Raw genomic sequence first — 26,496 nt, forward strand, 5'->3', positions numbered from 1 at the left:
CACAGCAATCCCAAGTAAAAAGCGGACAGCAAGCCATACATCACTGCTCAGAACACAGACGCAGAAGAAATAAATTCTGCTTGCAGTAGCCTGTTTGTACATATTGAACCACCACATTAACTTGAATGCAGCTGATCACAGATGCAGGAAAAGCTTCAGGGACAAAAACTAAAGCAAACTCATTGTAGAGAGTGTCAGGTACAGATAGCTCAAATTTGATTCTGCTTTGGGTGTTTTTCCACAGCTTCAACAACTCCACCAGAGTAGCCACTAAGCCTTTTACCATTCTTTTAGGAAAAGGAAATGTAAAGTAAGACACTACAAAAAATATACACCTGTTGAGTGTTAAATACCAAAAGCAAAGCAGAACATGACAAGATTGTCATGCTCCCCTGTGACCTGACCTTTTGCAGTAGTTCGTGGCTGTACCTACTAGTGCAACTGCTGGGTTGATTTGCTGTCCAGATGCTGCTGCTGCACAGGATTGCAAGAAGAGAGGTAGCACCTGGGGACATATTTTTACCTAGTAGCTCCCTACACTTAAAGAAAGTCTACCAACCAGCCAAGTCTACAACAGAAGCCTGCGGCTGGAAGCTCCTGCTTCATCAGATACCAGACACATCAGACATTGTCACTTGTGATGCCTGCCCCTGCCCTCAGATCTTGTGCATTTTACCCGATTGAAATACCGATGCTTAAGGTTGGTGTAAGCTACAACAACCCAAGAAGAAATTATGATTGTGAAGTAGAACTGATTTTGTGAAATCATCATCAGCATGTCCTACATGTGAGGTGAGACTAAATTTCGAGATAAAAACCCCTTCTCTTAGGATTTCTACAAAATAGTCTCACTTTAAAATTCCTGCAGTCTTCATGCCTTCAGTTGTGGCACTGCATATATTTCATACATCCAAACCAATGCCCTACTTTGCCTTCCTTTTCCAAATATGGCACTAAATCTCATTTTAACAGAGCAAAAGAGGTATGTTAGGAGACAAGGAGAGTGGGAGGGGAACCAAGTAGCTTGGTGATAGTCACCAACCAGCAACTCACTTTCCATTCTGACAAGCTCAACATTTCTTCTTTGTCAAGACTATGTTATCTCTGCACCTAGCTAAGAGTTCCCAGAAATGTTGTAGAAAGGAGGACAGGCAATCAGATAGCAATTTTATTCTTTTGCTATTAAACACTTGGTGGGGGAGAGAAGGAAGAATTAATTAGAAGTGACGAGAATTTAATTTTTTTTTTGTCTTCTTCAAATTTTCACATCATATTATTCAGCTTCTTTATTAGGTCAAAGAGATAGTAAGCAGCTAAGACTTTTTTTTTTTTTCAATATTATTTTTTAATTTTAAAGTGAAAGAAGTTTAATTATTACCACTCACAGAATTGATGATCCTGAAACCCATGGAGTTTCCATGTGTTGCATTAGGTAGAACAAGGATAGAGGAAGGGTATAACCTAAATTTACTTAACCAAGATCAATACCTTATCTCCTGCAAAATACTGTCTTGATACTTAAAGAGATCATATTTTTCTTTCCTGAGATATTTCCAATTTTGCAGCCCCCCGATGACCCATACATGTTTTGCAACTGACTGGGATTTCCTATTTTGAAGAAGTTTAAGTGTAGAAGTGTTCAATTTAGAGACATTTTGCCAGAAAATTAAAAATTATACTGAAGTTTTCACAAAGTGAGTTTGATTATTTCATGTTCAACTCTGAAGATAACCAGCCAAAATACAGTCAGTTTCTTCATGATCAATTCAAAAACAATTGAAGCACCACTAGAATGATCAATGTAAAGAATATGTTTTAACACAATTACTAAAGAATGCAATTATGGTTTGCTAACCCTTTTAAAGGAAGCTCAATCTAAGTTAGGCAACTCCATAGCTGTAAGTTTATCTCCATATTAATCATATTTACAGTTTGGTAGACCTCATCAACAGGAATCAAATTGCAGCAGTTTTAAGAACAGTAGTATGCAGCTGAACAGAAAGAGAAGCTTCACCTGGGCACAGCTTTGGGTGAGATTGTGTGCATGTGGGAAGGAAAGCTTTGGTACTTGTGTGAGAGGTTCTCTGATTGCAGGACTTTGCATTTCCCTTTATTGACATTTCTCTCTGCCCGGTCCTCCAGCCTGTGCAGGACCTTCTGAATGGCAACATAGCCCTCTGGCATGTCAGCCACTCCTTCCAAAGATGATGTAAGTCCCAAATTCCTCTGTCTCATCATCCAGATGATTAATGAAGAGGATAAACAGCATTGGAACTAATATCAACACTTGGGGTACTTCATTAGTGATTAGCTTCCAGCTATATTTTGTGCCACTGATCACAACCATCTGAGCAGCAGTTCAGCTGGTTTTCAATTCACTTCATTGTCCATTTATATAGCCTATATATCATCAGTTTTCTTATGAGGATGTTGTCAACGACTGTCAAATATCTTACTAAAGACAGATTAAACAACATCCATTGCTCTTCCCTCCTCCACCAGGCCACTCGTTTCTTCACAGAAGGCTATCAAGCTGGTTAAGCATGACTTCCCCTTCATAAATCTATGCTGATTACTCCTGATTACCCTTTTGTCATTTATGTGTCTAGAAATGGTTTCCAGGATTAGTTGTTCCATCATCTTCCCAAGGACAGAGGTGAAACTGACCGTCTGTACTTCCCTAGATACTCCTTCTTGCCCTCTTGAAGGGTGTGATATTTGCTGTCTTCCAGTCACTAGTCACCTCCCAGTCACTATGATTTTTTAAAGGTAACCGAGAGTGGCCGTGCTATCACATCACTCAACTCCCTCAGCATGCATGGGGCATCCTATCCCACGGACTTGCATATGACCAATTTAAGTGTTCCCTAACCTGATCCCCTACCACCACGAGTAAGTCTTCCTTGCTACAGACTTTCCTTCTGGTCTCAGGGACCTGAGACTCCTAAAAGGTAAATCTTACCATTAAAGACCAAGCTGAAGAAGATACTGAGTTCCTTCAGCCTTTCTGGTGTCCTTTGTCATCAGAGCCTCTGCCACATCGAGCAGCAGGTCCATGCTTTCCTTTGGCTTCCTTTTGTTACTGATGTACTAGTAGAAGACCTTTACATCACCCTTCTAAAAGCTCTAATATTATACCCAAGAGCTGTCAGTTGTCCCAGAATACAAAGGTGGATAGCAGCTATCCTTCTTTCTTGTTACCTTACATTCTGGTTCAAAGAGAGCAACTGAGAACTGGGGTCTCGGCAGCCAGAAGTCACACTCCTTTTTCTGACCCGAGGCAAGGGGAGGCTCTCTTCATACTTTTAAGCTATTCAACAGCGCTCTTCCTAAATTACTGAGTGAGACTTTACTGCCTGATCCTTGAGAAACCCTTGCTATTTCTCACTTTGGTATCTGACCTGCCATACTTTACTCTCTAATTGCAGCTTATTTCATTAAAGTTAGAAATGTCAAACTTTGCTTCACTATCTCTCCAAGCTTGATTTGCACACTTCTGAAATAAAAAAAATACCAAAAGATATTATCAAAGGTAAAACACCAAAGATCAGTGTAAATAAAAGTTGTGACAACTTAATGCTGTGCCACATGTTAAGCAACTTCATTATAGGCTGTTTAGAACTAGAAAGGTTATGACTGGCAAAAGTTTAAACAGGAGCTTGCTTTGTTTGCCTGTGAAAAGCACTTATTGAACTTGTCAAGTCTCATAATCAAGGACACCTCCTGCTCACTTATCAGCTGTCTGCAGCTGTACTCCAGGTCATACTTGCTGCTGGAGCGCGGAGAGAAGCCGGCAACAGCAAAAGCAATACTATCAATGGAGGTCCTGACACCCAGTGGGCCCCTGATGGAACACAGGATCCCTGGCACACTGTCCACCACATGCCTGGGGAGGCATGGCCTGCCCATGGGCTCATCACACCCACCAAAAAGACTGCAAGCCTTCCTCTCATCAATATGCGGGACAGGGGGACAAAGATACATATGTGATTTTCACATATCAGCATCCAGATAATCCAAAAAATCTGATGTCTGTGACTCTTGGCCCAAGTAGTTGGCTGATATTCAGAGTTCTACATCCATTAGAACACAATTCAATCCCTGAAAACAAATTAACAACTGCAAATTTTTTATTAACTATCAACATGCTCAAAACATCCACCCATCTTTCAAGTACATCAGCAGTAAAGAGTTCGCAGTTTCCTACCTCAGAAACCTCAAGCATCAATTATAAGCTCTCTTTGGAGAAGCTACTTCAGCTTCTGTCAAAGTAAAAATCTCTTGCTTGCTCTTTCTATATACAGAGCCTCCAAACAAAAAACCATGCCTGGTTATTGCCACCAAAGCTATCCCTTAGTGCCTATATCTTGGATGTACCTGCTACAGGTACATACCACCTTAGGCTGTCTTTATCCACAGCTGGTTTTGTTACTGCTTTTTTACTTCTCTGGAGTCATTAAAAGGTTATTTTTTCAGGCTCTTTATAGAGAAATCTACCACCTCCAGCTGCCAGCTGTAGCACCTTCCAGCTTAACAATAGGCTGTTTATATTACTTCTGTAATGAGATAAATCAGGCAAATGTAGGTATACAGATTATATGTATATATATTTACATCTGGATTTGTGGAATAAGGAAGCAAAGGCTTTCTAGTTAGGCTGTTAAATAACAGCTAGGAGAATTTTAATTTCCACTATGTAAATTCTGGAAAAAATTCAGAAGGCAGCTTTGAATGAATGTAACCCCTCCAGTCAATCCTGCAATAAATTCAACCTGAAGAAAAGGACTGCATCCAAACTGAGGGAAAATTAAGTCTCCTAAGAGCTGAAAGGCTACACAAGACTCAAGTTTTGCAAGAACAAGATTGATCAAGAGTTTAAATTACAAATAATAATTTTTTAAAAAAAATCACTACACTGCTGAGCAACCACATTGGTTTCTAGCCCCTGGTGCCCTGCTCTAAGCTTTGTTCTGAGTCTGCTTAGCTGGAGTTTATTATTCATGTAAGTAACTGCATACCCCTGCAGTTCTCAAGTTCAACAAACTAAGGGCTGTGGAGAGGAGGTATCACTGTCACAAGAATCCCACTACACAGGGCTGAGTCCTAGAGAAACAATCTGTCATCAAGAGAGCCAAAGCCCTGACCAGATGCTCACTTCGCTAGTGAAAGCACCAATGCACCAAGGACTCTCATTTCTCCCCCATCCCTTAATAATTTGATCCTACAAGACATAAGGCACTCCAGACTAAATCCTGTGAAATTACACTGTCAGCGCTCTCCCTGCACCCATGTCCTGCTCTTCACAGTAGATACTTTTAGGTGAAATTACCTTGGCCTGCTTTCCTGACTCTCCTCATGCCCTCAGCTCAACGGTAGAAATTGCATGCAGTACTGTTTAGAAACCAGTAGTTAGGGAGGGTGGAGTTCAGCATCCAGATTCACAGGGATAGCTCACATGTATAGTGCAAGGCATCCAACAAGAAAATAAAATACTTTTTTTGCAGAAAAACAGATTAACCAAATGGAAGGGGAGGAAAAAAAAGTAATGAGAAGCACACACACAATCATCATAAATCAGTTTCCTGTTTTATTTCATTTTGGTTTCCTTTCTGTTTCTTAAATGAGTGTTTTTACTGGCTGAGAAAATGCAGCAGATGTTTCCCAAGTTTCTTAATAAAGATTGACAAGGTGCCAGTAGCGCACAAGTGTGGCACATACAAGGAAGATACTTTTTTAGGAGAGAGTAGCAAGGCGGGGTAGGGAATGGAAGAGATATCCCAGTTTCCTTCTTACATTAAAAAAAGGGACATTTTTGCTCACTTTGTTCAGATTTAAATCCTAAGCAAACCCTAGCAGTTTTGGTTTTCTCTGCTTCTTTCTCCAATCAGAAAAAAATGCAGCAAAACTCTGTTTTCACAAAAAGTGTAATGCCTCTTCTCCAAAAAGCAGTCCATCCTTAAGCTACAGAAACAATGCATAGAAGAACTGCATCTCCTCAAAGCCATAATATCATAACTAATATTCCTAAAAGAAGAAGAAAAAAAAAAACCACCAAAAAACCACACCACCAACAAAAAAAAAACAGGTCTAAAATCAGTGGCTTTTCTCAGAAAACTGAGTCAACAATCATTTTGCTTCCAGACAAAAGAGAACTCCATCCATAAAAGCTATAAATGAATTTTACCTACAACCACAACTCAGCAGGTGTTCCCAGGTTTTGTTACCTGGCATTCTCCATCCTGCTGGAATTACTGCATAGGATATATCACCAAAAGATTAGTGTGGTCCTTTCTTGACAGCATATTTATACTAATAGAAGGCTTGAAACTAGTGGAGGTACCAATTTATAAGTGGATTCTCCAGAGATAGATAACACTGTAACATTTGCTACATCTCAGGCCTTGCACGTCATTTCTGCCACCCAACACCAATGCTTTACTCCACAGGAGCTCTGGAAGGGTGCAGGCACATGTAGCACAACACCAAACATGGTGGCTCTTCTACCTTCAAGAGGCAAACACTCCTACAATTGTACTTCCACTTCAGAATCAGAAGTCAAGCCAGAGAGCCTCATCAGAAAGTAAATGCCACAACTCTGGAGTTTGTGAATGATCTACTGGCCCATTTTAAAACATTACAGGATAAAAAAAGAAATGGACAAAATAGAGAAACTTCAGAGCAACTGTCCACAAGTACTTTGGTGATGAAAAAGGTCAACACACCCAAGAACCTGCCCATTCCTTAAGAACATCTCAAATTATGTGTACAAAATCAAGCTTTTAAATAATGTTGTGTTTCTGTAGCAGCCACTGGTTTGGCTGGCCCTGAAGAGGCAAACCCTAAGAAAGAGGCAAGCATATTTATAAGTAAGTGAATTTCTCTCAAAAAAGAGCACATTGGTTACAAGAGAACACGTAAGCAAACATGCCTGCAGCTTTGTTGTCAAAATGCTGTTTGGAAAGAAAAGAGCAAGCTACATGGAAAGGGGCCCGGAAGAGCAAGCTAAGGCTGGCTGCCTAAAAGGCAAAGCATTATAGGAAAGAAACAGGAAGATGTTGTGCAGGATGATACCTTCCCCTACACTTCCCACGCAGGAGCAACTTTATTTCATAGTCAGTGAATTCCTCAGCAGCAACAACACAAATCTGGAATATTCAAATCAGCAAATACGTGGAAGCATGTTATCTCAGGAGCAGACAAACTAGTACCTGAGCTGCATCCTCTGCTCAACAGGGAAAAAAAAACCAAACCAAACCATAACCAAGCACCAGACTGCAGTAACCCTGGCAGAGGACATACAGTGTAAGCTGTGTACAGACTCCAACGCCAGTGAAATGTTTGACAGAAGAATACAAGTTGGCAGCACTGCTTAATCTGCGTTTCAAGAGCAGAGCTGAAATCACAATTGCACACAGCGCAAATACAGATCATTGAAGGGTATTCTTCTATACCTTCTGCTGAAGGAGGCCAGCCAATTATCTTTCCTTTCCAAGTGCAGGTCTCTACATTTACCAGTGTTCCTCGGGAAACATGAAAGAGAAGAAAGTGGTTAAATAAACAGCTCTGCAGCTTTTATTGTCTTAACAGAATACCAATAAGGGCAATTTGGAGAAAGCTTTTTCTCTTTGGAGTCCTCTTTTTGCCTCAAACCAGCTTAGTAAAGAAATATAACTTTAACCTGCCTCTCTCTCACAAGAGCATATTTGCACAATTATCAGTACTGATCAGTCCAAAGGAAGCTAGTCTTCTTTCTTGGAAAAGCATGACCTAGTTCTTAATGTCCTATTTCTATACCTAAGGTCTCAAAATGCTCAGTTCAGCTGTCAGGAAGTAGCAGCAACTCTTGCACAGGCAAAAACAAAGTATCTTGATTGCCTGCGGTTCATGAAAACACTTCTACCCAGCTATGAAAAGCAACTTCAGGAGATGCATTTCACAAAAATAGAAGAGTAGGGAAACATCGCCAAAGAGTGAAGTTCAGAGGCTCCAGTAACCAGGTATTAATGGCCTGATTTTCATACCTGTTGAGCCCTCTCTTCACTCCAAAGGAGATGCTGAGCACTAACCTCCTCTGAGGGAAAAAACAGATCAGGTCCAAAACAAGTGAAAATTCCAGTCAGTCCAGCAAGCACCAGCCCTGATACCTGGGGAGCAGTAGCTGCATGTTCCACTGCTGCAACATCAAGGAGTGATACCACTCAAGCTTTTAGAGCAGGGATAACGCCTGCTTTACTCTCTGTATCAACCTCACAACATTTAACAGGCTGAGTCAAGTTTTTCCTTCCCTTTGGAAAAGGGTCAGAAGGAAATCATTAAGACTGATAAGGATGCCAGAGAGGGACTCTTCATCAGGGACTGTAGTGATAGGACAAGTGGTAATGGGTTTAAACTTAAACAGGGGAAGTTCAGGTCAGATATAAAGCAGTTCTTTTTACAGTGAGGGTGGTGAGGCACTGGAACAGGTTGCCCAAGGAAGTGGCGAATGCCCAATCCCTGGCAGTGTTCAAGGTCAGGCTGGACAGAGCCTTGAGCGACATGGTCTAGTGTGAGGCATCCCTGCCCATGGCAGGGGGGTTGGAACTAGATGATCTTCAAGTCCTTTCCAACCCGAAACGTTCTATGATTCTATGATGTCAGAGTTCACCCAGAAAAGCTTCAAGTGAGGGCAGAGTTGGGAAAGAGGCAACTAAGGGCAGGTACAATAACAAACTATAAATCTGTGGATACTGAGTATAAAGCCAAAATGATTACTAGCTTCCAAATAAAGAACTATGGGGCAAGTAGATGTACAGCATTGAGAGAAACTGAGAGGTAGGAGTACCAAACCCCAAGGTGTTTCTTTAGATAACATGAAGTTAGGCTACAAGGCTCTTTGCCTCAGAACATTGTGGGTACATTTCTGTAGGTCAGAAAGAAACTGGACACAGTTATGAAAGAAACGTCTGCTGAGTGCTACTACTACAAATCACCAGTTTTGGTTCAGGATGCCCCCATGTCACAAATTGCTCTGTGTGGGAGAGCACTCTGAGAAAACACTGCCAAATGCCAGACCTGCTCCCATACCCTCTGCTATTTATTCCTGACCATTATCAGAGACGGGATGCGAAGATAAATGGACTTTAATCTGGTAAGATCATTCTTGTGAGAATACAGGCTGTTTAGGGGCATGGGTCTGGACTACGTACAGAATATGGTTATGCTACAGTAAAAAAGGCACACGGTCATAACCCCTGGTTCTGTCTGACACAGCATCCAGCATTGATGAAGATTTGTTACTAAAAGAACAAACAACGTTATCAAAGAGATTTATACTCAACTAATAACACATGGAGCTGAATTTTCGATTTTGAAACAACATTTCATCCATTTTGAATATTAGCACTCCTCTTAGCAGTGTGAAGAGACAGGGATGAAGAAAGGCAGTAGAAAGGACAAAAGAGGAGGGAATGCCTTGCCTGTTAACATCTTTATGTTAACAGCCAGTTAACTAGCCAGTAAATGGGAAAAGAAGCATAACCCAATTACAGGAGGAAATGCCACAGAAATGTACTAAAGGTCAGGTTGAAAAAATTACTGACATCAGCAGAAAAAGAAATGTGGAATAAGAAAAATCTAATAGCTTTCAAGTCATTTATCAAAACTGAAAAAACCTTCATGGAATACCTTTTAAAATTTCTGCTTGAATCTCAAAACATCAAATTCATTAACTCATTTTGGAAACATACTACCTACTATATATTGGACAAGCACCTAATCATTCCAAGAGTGACAAGTCCAAAATGATAGAGAACACTGTTGCTGTTATGATGATCTAGTCTTGTTGCTTCTCACATTTTTCTCTTTCATCATATAGTGATGATACAGATGAGACAGGCTGCTATTGTAAATCACACAACTACAAAACGTATCTTTTTTTTCTCTGAGGTCTTTTAACTTTTTCTATTCAAGGTCTAATGCAAACAAAAAAATAATTTGTTACATTCCGACTTTTAGCTCTTAAAACAATGAGTTTGGGAACAAACAAAGTACAATCTTCAAATGTGAATATGCAAAGCCAGGCACTAAAATCCACATATAGTACTTGAATATGAGTTGCAGTACGTGATCCAAAGACTAGACAAACGAAGTCCCTCTGCTTTACTCAACTGTCCTTTGAAAGCTGCCCCTGCTTTTAATCAGAGGATGTCTGAAATGTTGATCTCAGTGTTCGCTTTCAACTTATTAACACACCTCACCTGTCTTCTTTTTCTATGGTGTTTTGTTTTTCTCCCTAGTGAACTGTGATTTTATTCTTTAATAATGATGAAGATCTTCTTGATCACTTGCTACAAATCCTCTCTCTCTCAAGTGCAGGCAACTGGCAGGCAACAAATGCAGCTCAGCTACTCAAGAGAGTATAAATCAGCTTTGCTGGATAGTGTGAAGCCAGAGGAAATGTGGTTTTAATACATTTAAGATATGATTAATTGATGCTGTTGCCTGCAATAGAAGAATGGACTTAATTATCCATGCCTTCTCCAGTCCTATGTTCCTACACCCTGAAGTTAGCATGTAGACAACCAGATTCACTGTGAAACCACAGAAATGCAGAAAGCTTGTCCTAGACCATCTATCAGGTTGATTCTTACATTAACTTCAGCATTCTTCATCCCTACTTCTTTTGCAAACATTATTAATCTGCTTTCTAAGGTAGCTACCCTTGAGATACTTGCCTTGCCTTTGCAAACACAGCAGTAACTCATGCAAAGCCTGAGTGGTGCATATTGTGAAATTCCCAGAATTTTCAGAACAACTTGTCTAAGAAAAAACAAGGATCAAGTTGTCAAAGTTTTAACTCATCACCCTTCAGCATATGTAAACATACCTGATGTTGCTCCCATCATAGCAGAGCGGTTAAAAAACAATTGATTTTTGAAGTTGACATAAATATATATACATACATAGGACAGGCAAAACATTTGCGAAAAATAAAGGCTTTCCTTAAACCAGATTATCACCATCTAAAGAGCATAAAAATTTATGTATTATATAAAAGAAAAAGGATAGAACAGATCTATTAAGTCATTGGGGAAAAAAAAAAAAAAAAAAAAAAAATCAATTAGCAAATAACAGGACAGACTTTGACCACAGAAGGCATTTGTCTCTGCTGCTTCCTCTCCTCCAAAGCAAAACATGGCCCAAACACCCCACAGTCTGATACAGGGTTTTGTGAGAAGAGCACACAGACCAAAGTTCCATCCAGCCCAGTGTCTTCTGCCCACCTGCAGAAGCAGCAGAGCCTTGGGAACTGAACGAGCAAGCAGGGATGCTTCTGCAATGCTACCCTTCCCCTCTACGCAACAACCTTCAACCCAGGGACCTCCTGGGCTGCCCAGGACTTTCGCATTTAAAAACCCTGAACAGACTTTTGAATTGATCCAATAACTTTTGTGACCATGTAAATTGCAGTACTTCCTGGAGCACTTTAAGCATGTGCTTTGTGAGAATGCACCCCATATTTGGCTTGATCTGTCAACAGTGAGTTGCATTTGTATCACTGAAGTGACTTGGGATTTATCTTAAAAGGCCTTGTGGCTATGAGCCAACAGGATAGGCTCAATCATCTTTGACCAAAATTAGGAAGACAAGTAGAACTAGGTGGGGCTAGAACTAACCAGAGAGGAAGACTATGCTGAACCACACCATGATTTCCCTTCTGAATGCATTCATCACTCCTTTCCCCTTACTTAACAGAAGGTGTGTCATCTGGAATGCTGCTGAATTGTGTCTGGCAGAAAATAAAGAGAAGAAAAAGCTAACACTTTGTGTTTGTGCAAGTGCTTCTGCTAGCATTTGGACTGCTGCCAGCCTACCGAGTGCAAGTTTGCAGAGGTTTACAGTGCTCTGTCTGGGCAGTTGATGAAAACTGTAGAACCTCAGAACACAGGCTTTTAGGTATGAATGGTGTGCGCTGAATTGTAATGTGGAGTTGCGCTGACATGGGGAGCAGAAGAACAGAATTTCTCTGAATTTGTTTACCCCTTTCCTCCCCTCCCAAACAGAGATCTTATGATGTCCCATTAATATTCTGTTCCTTGAACAATTATGTACGTAAGAAAGATGTTATATATACTCACTTTTCTGTAACAGTTACTATCTTGCTTGGGGGGCGGAAATTCAGTCTGGAAGAAAGTTCTCATTCTTTTTTTAATTTTGTGTTAGAATATTTAGGCAACATCATCATTTGAACTATACCTACAGTGTATGAGGAATTTCTAAAAACTTCACAGATGTAAGTCTTTTTCCCCCTTTTCAGATGTTATAAGTAGAATATAATTCTTTCTTCTGCTATTTCTAGCATAAAGGCTTTTAGACTGGTCAGATGGAAAGAACTGCAAACCAGCCACAGACAAAACACACTGCAGCTAGCAACTGCCTTGGGAGATTGATAATACAAGACTTTCCACTTCAGAGTCCCTCAGGTTTGAACCTGCCCTAGGTATGGGATATACTTCAATGAAACAGAACAGTTGTAACACATTTCAACACGGAAGAAAAGATAGGAAAGAAAACAGTTGATCTACACAGAAGTAACAGCTACAAAGCCTGCACAGTTGGACAGAATCAGTGTCAAAGTTTAAATGTTTAACACAAAGAATTCAAAGTCAACATTTTGGCATTCAAATATGTATTCATCTTTGCAAACCAAAGTATCTTCCACAATAAAGGAATATACTTATACATTTGAGGGAAACCTAGGTTTAAGGTTGGAATTTGTAGAGCCAAGCAAAAGGAGGGCAAAGTGCTCAGGCAAAAATTCATAGAGAGATGAAATCCTAGGAGCCCAGGCTGATTTAGATTCAGAAACAAAACAAGAAAAGTGAAAATATCACAGTACAAAATAAACAGACATACACACATAGCTGCTTTTTCAAAGGGGCAATGAACCAAAGATAGCCTCAGAACAGGCACTGGACTCCTGACATGCAATTTAGTATACCATGGTGGTAGTACATGTGTTGGAAGAAGCACCATACATGCAGTACAGTAACTGTAAATAGAGAGGACAATCTTGGGCTGAAGAGCCATGTGTTTCAGAGAAGAAAAAATGGCACAATGTACCATAGATACTCCAGACTCAAGTGTTAAGAGGAGAAACAAGGGGAATATAAATCATTACTGCTCACCCACAGAGACCAACCTCTAACTGGAATTAGAGGCTTCTCTAATTCATAGATACTTCTAATTATGCCATGGTAAAGGTTTTGTAAAGCAGGGAGTGCCTGTACAGCACCACAGTGTAGACCCACATCTGCCTGAGAACCTAGAAGTAAACCATTTTTGTCTTTGAAGCAAAAGGAGGCTGTTTCTACCTGCACTAGGAGCCCAGAAGAAATGGACCATTACTGAAAATTAAGCCCCCTAGTGAGCAGAATTGAATGGCTAGATATCAAGACAGTTTTAATATATCTAATTATGTACACTAATTATAAAGGAAAGCAGCAGTAATTCTCTCCCATATGATGGACATGCTGAAGTTCTTTTTAGTGTGGGATACTAAGTCTGTTTTTTAGCAGTACTGTAGCTCATGGCCATCAGTGCCTACTTAAGTCACCAAATGAAGTTTGATACCACTAACATAGACCTCAGTGTCAGGAAAGGATTTTAAAATTAGAACTAGCATCTAGCAGAGTTGACTAATAGGATGGAGAGATCAATGTTGATCAGAGCATGATTGCAGCTGTCAAATATGTACACCTAACTACACGGGTAGGGCTCAGGAACTCAAGGCAGTGTATCAGTGACAGCACACATGCTGGGAGAGGCACTATACATATATTAAAGCAACTGCAAACAGAGAGGACAAGTACAATTTGGGCGTTGAAGATTGCTGTGTTTCAGACTGAAAAAGAACATTAGTGCAAGCTATAGGGGATCAAGCATTTCAAAATCATAAACCCAAAAGAAAATAATTGTTTAAGATGATACAAGATCTGTGAGAAATAGGATGAGGCTAAGCAATTGCAGAATGTGCAGATAATTCAAGTGCAGCTAAAGAACACTCTAAAGTGATTAGTCAGGAAGTCAATACTTCTGAGAAAGAATTAAAGTCAGTCTAGAGGTGATGAAAAACATATATAGGTGCTCAGTAGGGCTGTTTCCATCAACACCTAGATGTGACCCAAAAATGTTGTAATACTTAGACATTTAACTGTTTCATAAGTACCACTAATCTAAAAAGCCAGAGATGTCTTTTCGTTCAAGCTTACCTGCTGCTGGAGAATACTCCAACCAGGAATTTCTCAATCAAAAAATAATTTTGAAAATGCACGTTCATTAAAATACCCATAGTGTAAATAAAATTTCTATTTCATATTTGTGAAATACACTCAAGCATCTCAACAATTCGGAAATTTGGACAGAGTGATTTTGCACTAGTATTTCAGTACAAATCAAAACAGATTGACCTGACCCAAATTTGGGGTTTACATGTGATTACTTTTAAGATCAATCACTTGCTCTGACTCAGGACAGGAAAGATCCCAAATATCCAAAGTTAACATGGGGAAATCAGAGCAATTCCCTACTGCTGAAAAAGGAGTGCATTTCCACTGACTGAAATATATGTATTTTTATTTTTCAAGTGCCAAGATTTTCCTTATTGGTGCTTTTGGCTTCAAGGGGAATTTAGAGCATGGAGTCTTGGACAGGGCTGTCTCTTCAGAAGAGCCAGAAGCAAATTCAACTAGGTAAAGAGGCTGGCATCTCACTTGTAGACACTTAGTGACATCAGAAGTTTCTGGGAGCCTGAACAGTTTTGTCTTTGTAGAATTTTACACCTTTCCTTTCTTCTCCCATCTTTCCTGGAGCTTCCCTGAGTTTAGACATAGAATCATAGAATAGTTAGGGTTGGAAAGGACCTTAAGACCATCTAGTTCCAACCCTTCTGTCATGGGCAGTGATTTCTGATCACCTGATAGGTTTATGGCTTTTTTGGTACAGCTCAAACGCAGGAGACCATTGCACAACATTGCAGCAGAGAAGACCCTAAGGCTTCTGGCTAATCGCCCTGGCCAGCAGATCTTCTCCGAACAATACATTTAAGACACCAACTGCCAGCACCTCCAATCAGTATCTGGGGAGAAATAAGATATTTTTTCATCATGCTTTCCATTAGATGAGTGCTGGGTTACAGCCAGAGTTTTATATGCAGTGAATGGAAGAAGCATGATAACGGCCGATTCTATTCTGCATTCCTGACACCCTCTGCTAACCTTCCTTCCCTCACTAATCATTATGTGAGGGATATAACATGACACTTCCCTGAGATTTCTTACAGACTGGCAGGCAATGGCCCAAATCTACAATCAGTTTTTGCCTTTGATTGTGGAGGAGGAAATAAAAGTACAACTGTAGTCAGAAAACAAAACTGGCCAAGAAGGCATATTCTCATTCTACAAAGCTCATCCTTGTACTCTTGTAAGTCTCGCTGAACTTCTGACAAAACTGAAGTACCATTTTTTTTCTTGCAGATCCACAACATCTGTCAAAGACCAAAAAGGATTCTGCCCACCATCAGCAAAATTGCCAGATATGACAAGAAGTAACTGGAGAATCATTTACATTCATGATTTACACAATATAACTTTGCTTTTTAGGACCAGGTGACATCAGCAGGGTGGCAGGAGGAAAAACAACAAACCATCATGTGAGCTAGAAACATAATCCAAGAGCTGAAGAGTTATTAATCTCTGCAGAGTCTTTCCTCATTAAAAAATTAAACTTCAGCCAGCTTGCCTTCAGCAGCTTGTTCCCAGAATAGCTATCTAAAAGGAGACAAAATAAGATGAAAAGGTGTATGCAGGCAGTGAAATTTTTCTTATCCTTGTTGCCCACAAAAAGGCAGAGTTACAGTACATCAGATTAATTCCTTACAAAGCAGGAAGACCTTGATCAGTGTATCAACCAAAACACACCTCAAAAATATATCCTTTATCTGCTACCTCAACATCTGTTGCTTAGAGCCTCAGCTGCTTATAAGCAAACCTGCCCTTCACATTGCTGGCAGAGTTATTTCAAATCTATTAGAGAATAAAGCTGGAGAAGAGAATATATACATATGAAAGGTGAAAAATCCAATCTCCTCATTAAAACTAATATTAAGCAGAAGCCACCACTTTAAAAAGTTATATCACCATAGGGAAGCCTCAGCATGCTTTCTATCTAGCAGAAATAGATTAATATTTTAAACAGTTTCTAATGGCTTATTTTTTTTTAATTTGTGCAGATGAGCTCAACAAGCTGTTGTTCGACAGCTAGGATACAGTAAGGTAACCACCTCTTTTTGTAGAAAGATATTTCACAGTACTTCTCTGTGGATTTTCAAGAGTGCTTCTTAATTAGAATATGCATTTTACCTTTCTGTACAGATGAGGAAAGACAGACACAAAGAATTGAAGGCCTAGGTATGGAGTAAAAAGCAGAATTAAGAAGCTGCATATTCATTTGTCCTTTAATTCTTAGTCAGATGCTGAGACCACACAGCCCTGGTTTTGCTGAAATGAAATATTTTGTGGCAAGATATAGAATTATATTTGTTTTGTTTTTATTCAGTTTGTATATATAAGGGTAAAACCAGAAAAGTCATACTTAAGTGGGATGCTGGAATATTTTCTCATTAAGAAATAGTTTTAATAATTCAAGAGCAGAGAGTTCACCACCAAAAAGCTTTTCTTACTGAAAGTGATGATAGCATGTTTTAACAAGCTAGTGAAACTTAATTGGGCATGTGACAGTTTTCTGTGCCTTTCACTCTATGCATCAGATAAATTGCTCCTTGAACCATATTTTCCTCAACTCTCTCATTCAACTTGTCCTATCCCTGACCTTCAGAGAATTCTCCACAAAGCCAAAGAAACATAAAACCTGCTCTAGCTGAAAAGAAAGTGGCTTTCAAGCAGAAATGGGAAGACATGACACTGATACCTGTCTTTATGACTTTGGACTGACCAGATATTTGAATCCTCTGAGGCCAAGGAGGAAAGCCACAGACACTGAAACATACTTTTTTGTGCCTAGTTTTGAACCCTCAGTGAAACCTCTGCTGCACTTTGCAGACTAGAACAACCTCTCTGCAATATACTGCAAGCAGCAGAAACTATAGCTGAAGGCCATTTTGGGAAGCGATTCAAGGGTAGAATGCCAGATGCTCCTTTTTTTAAAACTAACCCAACCTTGAGAGTTAGTCGCACACCTCAACAGCATGAGTTGCAACCCCCTAGCTCAGTGCCAGAGTTGCTTTCTGTGAAGTCTGCCATGACAGTTTGCCAACCTTGTGGGCTGGCATACAGAAGATGTGCTGTCCTGCTTTGCCTGCTTGCTCTTTGCTTTCAAGACTGCTTTAACAGTCAGCACATACAAGAAGGAGTATGAACTGCTGATTACCATTAGGGAGCCAACGTCAGGATCGCACCATTTTCTTTCCCCCCTCTGGTTTAGATTTAAGCCTAGAACAAGGCAGAATCCCCCCAGCCCCAAAGTATTAGAAAGACAAGTCAGAGGGTGCTTCAGTCTTCATTCCTATGTAACGTTTTAACCATTTAATAGAAAAGCAAATTATTTGCTTCCAAAAGGTGTAAAAGATGTTAGTCAGCTGTGACTGAGATAAGCCTCAAAGACAAAGTTTAACAACTGTACTGTCTGTTCAGGAACATGAGAAGGTGTGATCAGCCTTGGTCTTACCAGACATTAGGGGCCTGTCAGTTGCTGTCCCCTTTGGAGTAGCACAACATTTTTTCTATGCAAGTCTGAGGACGCCAAACTCCAGACTACCCTCATTGCCCTTCACTGTTCCTTACATTATTGGTTAATGGGAAAAATTACACAGCATAATATATCCATATTATTTGTCTCTAAAAATCTATTTCTCCTCATCTCCAAAAATAAGAAAATTCACACTAAGACTTCAAAACATATTTCAAGTTTTGAGAGAATAACATAAAAGGTTATATTATCTCTAGCTTACTTTTCCTATAAAACAGTGACTAGATACTGATTAAACTGAACACTTCCTGTACCTCACCAGAAGGAAAGAAGCCTTACACACAACTGGTGTATAGCTATAGCTACTCCCCTGCTAATCTAGTAGGAGGTTTGTTTATTCTTTGTAAAACAAGTACAAATACACACCAGGAGCCAGATATTTTTTATGCTTATCTTCCACCTGGTTCTACATGGTACAAGCTTAAATGAGAATTCAGTGACCTCCACAGGGCCCTGTTGTGCTACAGGCATTGCTGCTGAAATCTTTCAAAATCTAAAAAAAAAAAAAAAAAAAAAAAAAAAAAAAGACTGGCTATATAAACTTAGTAACTCTACAGACAGGCATTGCTTCAAAACTGGGGGAGAAATTGCCAGGTACTTTATTTACAAAGTTACTTAATTGTTTTATACACTATCTCAAGAGCAAAGACTTGATTCCTGTTCCACTCCAGCCTATCACACTTTCTTGCGGTTTAAAACATTATTTGGATTTGCTTATACTTCATTTTAATGATTGCTCTCTAAGAACATACAAATTTGAAGAAAATATTTCTCCAGCTTCAGCAGTAAGCATAGTTACCCCATTTTGATGTGAACTGCAAAACAAGAAAAATCAGGGTTCTTGTTATTTCAGTTGCAAACAAAAAACCTGGAAGCCAGCATCCCTCTCATGCAGTCCCCTTTCCTGAATAACCTGTTTCTGAGATGCTAGAGGACCCAAACAGGGGGCTGGTTGTTGGGCTTTTGCTTACAGCTCCCAGCTCCTTTTAGCCAGATCCTGGGCTCAGCAGCACTGGGCTGCCTGTGCCCATTCAGCCACATTCTTGGCTGGCAGCTCCTTCCTGGGTCTGTTTCCATGGCATTTCCTCTTTCCCTTCCCACCTGCATCTCTACTTACAACAACATTAAATGAAAACCTTTGTTTAGGGTTCTGACAGACTTGGGCTTTTTGATGGAGCTGCCATTTTTTCTAGTGCATGGAAGGTAAATCCTGCACTCGCCAGTTTTAAGCAAAGGCTAAGCTTCATCTATGATAATAGCATTTGCTGAACACAAGTAAAAAAAACCCTTCTACCACATCCTGCTTTTGATTTCAGTAATGATGTTTCTGGATAGTATCTTTGCATTACTCTATTGATATACCAGATGAATCCTTTCCACTTACATTTTCACCATAATTAAGACCCCTAATGGAAAACTGAATGAATAAAGAACTCTGATGGCAAGACACTTAGATGCTCTAGTAGTAAACACAGTATAAGAAGTTATAAAATTAACCTGTGAAGTGGCCAGAGAAGAAAATGCTTCAGAACATACCTAGTGAATGAACTGAATACAGTGTGAACCCATTTTCTGGCTAGCTTCAAATATTTAAAAACCCTCCCTAGTAGCATTTCACGCATCAAAGAAAATGCAGTCAGTTCAGTGAAGAATATGAAACTGACTAGCTTATCTGGTTTGTGTAACTCCAAAATGCAATACTTATCATCCAAAACAGTAACAGAAGGAAAAGGTTTGGCTAAACGGATTACAAGGTTCCTCCTCAGCTGTCAGTGTTCAGCATTGTCACAGGCAATAAGAAAGTTCATCTTCTCCATCATTGTCCACTGTGGGGAGAGGGAGCTGCGCTTCACACAACACTAAGCACACAGCAGCCAATACCCGTTCTGGCCTCAATGTTAAGCAATCAGATTATAGGTTAAATGAAACACCAAAGAATAACCATGGAATATTCCCCAGCATCTGCCACTGCAGCCCGTTCAGAATGGAAATTCCTCCACAGTCCTCACGAAAGCATTATTCCACTGTATGAGTTTGTTTGTTTAATCTATTCTTTTATTCTCCAACTAGTCTTGAGGTTGAAGAATGGGCTCTGCAACGACTCTCCTAGGGACAATGGCTGACCCTCACAATCTGACAACCATCTGCTGAAATTAAATTTAGGGGAAAATATGCCCATACAATCCTGGCCACCAAAAACCCCACACTGAATATAAACAATTCAAACCAAACTGAAAAAGTGGCCAAGGAGCTATTTCATCACCTTGCTTTATAGCAAGGACTTTGTTATACAAAAACATAGCTGCAATAAAATTCTGATTCCTAATGTGGAAAACATAAAACAAAGCAATATTATTCTCAGATTTTTTTTTTTTTCCCTGAAAAGTAACACTCTGCAGTTTCTCCTCTTATTTCATTTAAAATGGATGTTACTACATGCAGTCAAGTCCTGACCACTACAACTGGACCCAAAGGAGTTGAGAAAGCTCATTGAGTAGAGTAACAAGAGAGAAGGTCATCAAACCAGTGCCACATTATTCTCCCTTGATATCTGATGGAGTCACGGCAGCAGTTTGGATGCCAGATAACATGAATATCTATCTGTATGATTTAAAAATTATATTGTGACTTTGAAATGACACTTTTCATGTGCCCTTATTGTACCTTGTTGGCACAGTGTCAAAACTCTGGCTTTGACATGGGTGTCACCTGCTTTTCTTCCTTTTTTTCTTTTTTAGTATTACCACTTATTTTGAATCAAACTCGGCAGTTGGAAGAAGCCTCAAGCAACAAGCCTGGAGAGTGAAGGAGCATGTTAGCAAATTTGTGAAAGAAATCGATAGAATGCTGTTAGCTCAAGATGTTTTCCTAAAGAAGCTGTGGTCTGTCTGTATGCAGCTTCAATAATGAAACCACTGGTCTCTACAAGGAAAACATTTCCACCAGAAAGTTTCCCTCCTCTGGAGAAATCCCATTTCAGTTCAGAAGTAGACAGGACAAAAATAATACCTGTCTTGAACTTCCAAGAGAAGTTTCTTAAAGACAAAACACCCTTATACTGGACAGTGGAATGAGCAGGGATCCATCTCAGCCACTCTTGCTCCTTCGTCTCTGTTAGAACATCTGTTTGTCCTGGATTTTTTTCTTGAATAAACAGCACATAAATACAAATTAAATCTCAGACTGCAGCATGCCTGTCAAGCCTGGATATCTCTTAGAAGGAGTTCAGAACATTCTCTGACAAATCAGGCTATTGAGAGACCTGCTTCTCCTCCTGCTCCAAATGAAAAAAACCCAGAACTAAAACCCACTCACATCAGCATCACTGGTTCCAGCCTCTGACAATAGAGACCTATTAAAGAGTTTTACTAATCTAATGAGCTAAAGACCCGATATGAAATTTTAGTTACCTGTGAGGATGAAGGGCAAGTGAGGATCATCTAAAATCCCACAAGCTTTCTGCAGGCCTAATGCTGGTTAACCGAAGAAGCACAAGATGAGAAGATGCTCTCGGGCAAAAGACACTGAATATTTGGTGGTGTCCCATGAAAAACTTTAAAATGTTCCAGAGTGCACTTCCTACCTACATGTTTTTTTTGTTGGTTTTTTTCTCTTCCCCCACAGCATTTTCCACTATTTCACTTTCCTCCTCCCAGACCCCAATGCCCTTTCCCCGCAAACCCCTTCTCCTTGCCCTCTGCGGCTCCTCTGTCACCGATGCCACCTCCCACGGTTGCTTGTTTTTCCCCAGCTCAGCTCTAACCCCCAAGTCTGAAGCCCACCTTAAGCCACCTGCCAGTGCACACACTCCTGCCGTCTCGTTCGCCTTTTCCCGGCGCACACCTCCCCTCCTCTCCCCAGTCCGCCGGCCGGGCTCTGTTCTCCGCCTTAGGGGAGGCGAAAAACAACAGGAAGCCTCTGCAGCTGCAAGTTCCAGGGTGAGGCTCTGCACCCGGTGCCGACGGCACCGCTCACTTCCCGGCCCCGTCCGGACCGGTTTCTCTTTTGCGCCCTTCTCCACGCCACCTCCCTCTCTGGGCGGAACAAATAAAAGCAATGGCCCGTACGGGGATCGAACCCGCGACCTTGGCGTTATTAGCACCACGCTCTAACCAACTGAGCTAACCGGCCCGCCGAGCACATCCTTTCTGGGCCGCGGCCCATCACTATTGGCAGAAGCATGCCGCTGCCCCTCCGGGCGAGTGCCGCTTCCGCGGGGCTCGGGGGTGCACTGCCCGGGGCGCCGGCTATGCTTCGTCACAGAGGCCCACAGAGCCCTGCCTGCCAGGGCGTGTTCGTGCTGCCTGGGAGGAGCAGAGCTTCCAGCCTGGGGCAGGGACACCAGCATTAAAATTTTTCTCACCAAGGCCAGGGAGGCAACGGAACAGGCTTCGGGGTGAAGCCACTCAGGCTCCTTGGAGGTTTTCCAGGCACCCTGGGCCAAGCCCGGAGCAGCCTCCATGCCTGCCCTCACAGCAGATGCTTCTCTGAACAGGGTTTTGGGCAAGACACCTCCCGGAATTCCTTCCTTCCAGAATTATCCCATGACCTGAGCAAAATTCAGCACAGCCTGCAGCAGGAGTGAGACTAAGAGCAGACCCATTGTCCTCTGATGAACCAGGGACGAGGCAGGATTGACCAGCATCTACTGAAATTCACCCAGCAATAGGGTTGAATGAACCTGAGCCTGTAAGCACTTACCTTCCCTGGAAGGATACAAGACAGGAAAGAATTATTCACTATCCCTTTTTATCCCTATTTTGTCTTACATAGTCAAACGTTTCTGTTTTAAAAACAGTTAATTTTCCTGGCTTAGACTGTAATTTACAAAAAAAAAAAAAAAAAAAAAAAAAAAAATCAAGCTTTTCAAATGCTTGGTCTTCTTGGCACAGTTCATTATAGAGCAAAAGTTAAGGATTAGCTGTATCACAGCTTGGGATGAAAGAGACTGACTCAGGATCACTGAGATGTTTTTTCTAGTCTATACTCATCCTTGTGGCCAGTGCCCCTGTGCACATTTGTTTTCGCTTGACTCACACCATCAGTTCACCTTTATTGCTGTTAGCCCATCTGCTACTAGTGCCTTCCTCAAAGATCCACTAAATTTCCCAGACCTTTGCTCAGCTTTGTCATAAAATTCTTCACCCCTAGGAGCCAACCGATCAAATCATTTTAGATGCCATTCCTCTTCAGCTGTCCCAAGCCTCACATCTCTGCCTCCCAGTCCTGCCATCCTCGGCAGCACATTCAGTCATGTCTCCATCTGTAGAGAGGAGCATTTACTCCCCTCTCCCAGTAACTGCAACCATCATTGCCTTTTGCAGCAGCATATACAGAGTCATTAGCATACCTGAGCTCCATCCCTTGATTTGGAGCTGCTGCTGCTGCTCCCTGTATAACTGAATCTCCTGTTTATGTTACCATCTTTTATCCACCTTGGAGATCTTTCTCTTCACCCCTACAGAATGGCAACAGTATTACAAAATAAAAAATAAATATAAGGGGCCCCAGATTACAGTACATATGCGACAGTAGTCAAATAGTAGATAACAAGCTTTATTATCCCAGTGCTAACCTCTGAAGACTCCCACAAAGCCTATGTCCTCTCTTTCACTCTTGAGGGTCTTGTTTCATCAGCCAAGGAAAATCCTTCAGGCTGTAGGGTGCTCTCAAACAAGCAGAGAAGGGAGCACAGGAGGAGGTGTGAAAGCAGGAGACTCCAAACTGTCATTTCTCCTTCCCTTTTTCTATTTGACCTCCTTGAAGTAGCAACCAGCCAACTGCCAGGAAGCGCATATGTTCTGGGATATCGATAACCACAACTATATTTTCTGGGAAATGTCACCCTGCATTAGGCTAAATTCACTCAAACATTCAACAGCAAAGCCACATGTAGAATCTTAAGACAAAGCTGAAAAGTGGAAGGACAGAAAGGAAAAGTATTCCCAAACAAGCTGCAGCATGGGCATGTGTATGGAGTCTGGGTAGTATCCCGACTGATAGAGCACAAGCGGCAGGTACAGGAACAGCAGACCTTCATTTGTGTGGCTGGCACACAGATTCTTAATCTGGTTTTCAGTAAGAAACAGCCGATTTCTATATTTTTTTTTTGTTAGTTGCTCCACAGAGCAAGGGTCATGGTTAATCATCTCTCTGGTCTTTCTGTCCAGAATATCCCCAGAAGTAGCTGAAAGCAATAATACATTGCCTCTTAATTCACAGCTGTCCACCACTGGTTTGTAATCAAATCCGTCCCAGTTATGCAATGCTGACATGAAAAAACTCTATGCCATTCACGTATTTCTTTCTACTGCCTCCTAGCCAGGTTAAGCAGGCTTGTCTTTTTCCTCAAAGTTTAATCCGCCACATGCCAAATGCCAAACCCTGTTGTTCTGAAACCCACTTCTACACACAGGAATAGCATCCTACCTTTTTAGAAGAGTTTCATTTGGGCTCTGCTGTACAAGCAACACATTTTCTGTGATTAGACAGTGACAGATAACGTAACAGTCCAGGAGATCAATGCTGCCTCCACAAAAACAAAATTTTCTCATTGAACAGTAAACTCTGGTTTATCTCTAGTGTGTGGGATCCATACTCTAAACTAAAGAAACAAACCAGCCTAGAATAAGAAACAGCTACCAGGCTATATAGTAGATATCTGTAACATCATGAAATGTAGAGATTGTGCATGCAAAGCATTTGCAAGCATTTTTCAGCACTATTGATGTTAGTGAATTGTGTTCACAAGCACTTCATTAAATCAGATCTCAGCTTTAAGGGGTTTGCTAATTCAGGACCTCACCTAGACATCTAAACAACTTTAGACTTTTACAGCACATTTAGAAAATCTGCCACAATATTCCCCTCATGACCCTACCATTATATATTTTCAAAGACTCAAAAGCATTCATATTTAATAAAACATGGACAGCAGGAGACTGAAGAAAGAACAAGGTCCGGGTGCTTGAGTTCCACCTCAGATCTTCTCTTCAGTTGCCTGTTCCCCCCCTGCCACAAGCCACCCAGCAACCCCCCACAGTGCACCACTGCCCCTGGCCTCTCCCCTGCCATCTATAGTTACATCACTGGCATTGGCAGCAAGCAGCACACTGAACAGAACACAGCCTCAGCTCTGTGCTCCCAGCTGCCCTCCCAGCACAACCTGCACTGGCTGTGCTTTGAGCTGCAGTCCCAACAGCTATGCCTCAGTGTGTTGTCTTTTCCTTTTTACTGGCAATGTATTACCAAATTATATCAACTTCTCCCACACACTGTGCTCCAGCCTGTATTACATAGCACATGGCACCACAGGCCGTGACATCATGAACCTTGCCTGTGTATAAAACCAAGATCATCTTCCAGGAAAAACAAGATGTTTAGGAAGAAAGTAGAACAGAGCACACTCATGGGCTTCCTCCGACTCTGCCCCTTCCTGAGTGAATGCGCTGCAGGACCCATTAAGATCTTATTTCATGTAGGCCAGTAAGGCATCTGACAAAGTGATCTTCAGTCACTGCTCACTACCCAGCCCAAAATGGCTCTGAACCAGCAATTTAACAATAAAGTATAGCTTTAGGCATTCCACAGCCATGTCCTGTTTGTTCTAATATCATCAACTCAGAATTGACAACCAGGGGAAAAAAAAAAAATTCATTAGCTGCCCAAATAAAAGGGTACAGGGAACTACTGTTATCAGCCTGAACACTACCCAGGGATTTATTAATAAGCTTGCCATTGAAATCTCACTCATAAAAATGCTAATGCAAGTTATTTGCATATGTCTGTGCATCAAAACAGAACACCCATAATGTCATATTTAATAAAATTATTATTACCCAATCATAAAGTAAACATTCAACGGTCATAAAACATGTGTTGAAGTGTAGATGTACATGCATTCTATATTTATAGCATTTTTAATAATAGCTACTGTGAGCTTTAAATAAAACAGTCAAGAGGACCATTCCTGTCCAGCCATTATGAGTGTTTTGAACTAGAAACTTCCAGATTCACATCTAGAAATCACAACTAGAAAAAGGACATTACATCTAGCATTAACCACCACAATAAGTTCCTGGTAAGCAGCAGTGGCAGTGTCATGCTTTGAACAGAACAACCAAAACTTATTTCACAGCTTTCATGTTGGACACCAGACAAGGAAAACTCCAAAGTCTCAGGAAAAATAAAAAACCCTCCCCTCCAGCTATCTAAAATGTTTCACCAGCTATGAAAGCTGGTCTTGCAGTGTCTGCATGCTGTCAACATGCTTATTTAAGGCCAAATTTATCACAGATCTGACATAGGAGTAAGCTGTACAATGGGCACCAGAAGTCCTTCACATTTCTCAGAAAACCCGGACGTGCTCTATGGCACATAGCCAAGAAATACCCACTTCCAGTATATCCCCTTACCAGGCTATGCCCTTAAGATAGCATAGCTATGCACATACAGCTAACCCCCCCAGCAGGCAGCACTTTTGTTTGAAGCCTTACTAGCATTGTTTCAGCACCCAGGCTGGTGGTAGAAGATACTGTGTAAAGACATTTGCTTGTTTGCCTGTGTCACAGTTCCTGGATCTAGTTTGTTGCCCTGGAAAATGTTTTGAGATGCTCTGCAACTCTCAGCCTCCAGCTAACACCAGGCATCAGTTTACCATTTAACATGCCACATTAAGCCTACAGTTATCATTAC

At 41.0% G+C, this 26,496-nt stretch overlaps 1 long non-coding RNA gene and 1 other non-coding gene across 3 annotated transcripts in view; both read right to left on the minus strand.

The window, feature by feature from the left end:
• The window catches only part of LOC115601568, a 96,114-nt gene that overhangs the window by 62,672 nt on the left and 6,946 nt on the right, over window positions 1-26,496 (minus strand). Inside the window, exon 2 of one of the 2 annotated variants that reach the window (XR_003989397.1) lies at window positions 21,585-21,726. This is a non-coding gene — a long non-coding RNA (uncharacterized LOC115601568). Of the gene's footprint in view, window positions 1-21,584; window positions 21,766-26,496 lie in introns of those variants that run through there. The other variant, XR_003989396.1, reaches the window with a different exon arrangement.
• Window positions 21,860-21,933, minus strand: TRNAI-AAU. The gene has a single exon. It is a non-coding gene; the product is annotated as a tRNA-Ile (tRNA).

This window comes from Strigops habroptila, chromosome 2 (genome assembly GCF_004027225.2).
Source record: "Strigops habroptila isolate Jane chromosome 2, bStrHab1.2.pri, whole genome shotgun sequence".
Taxonomy (NCBI): domain Eukaryota; kingdom Metazoa; phylum Chordata; class Aves; order Psittaciformes; family Psittacidae; genus Strigops; species Strigops habroptila.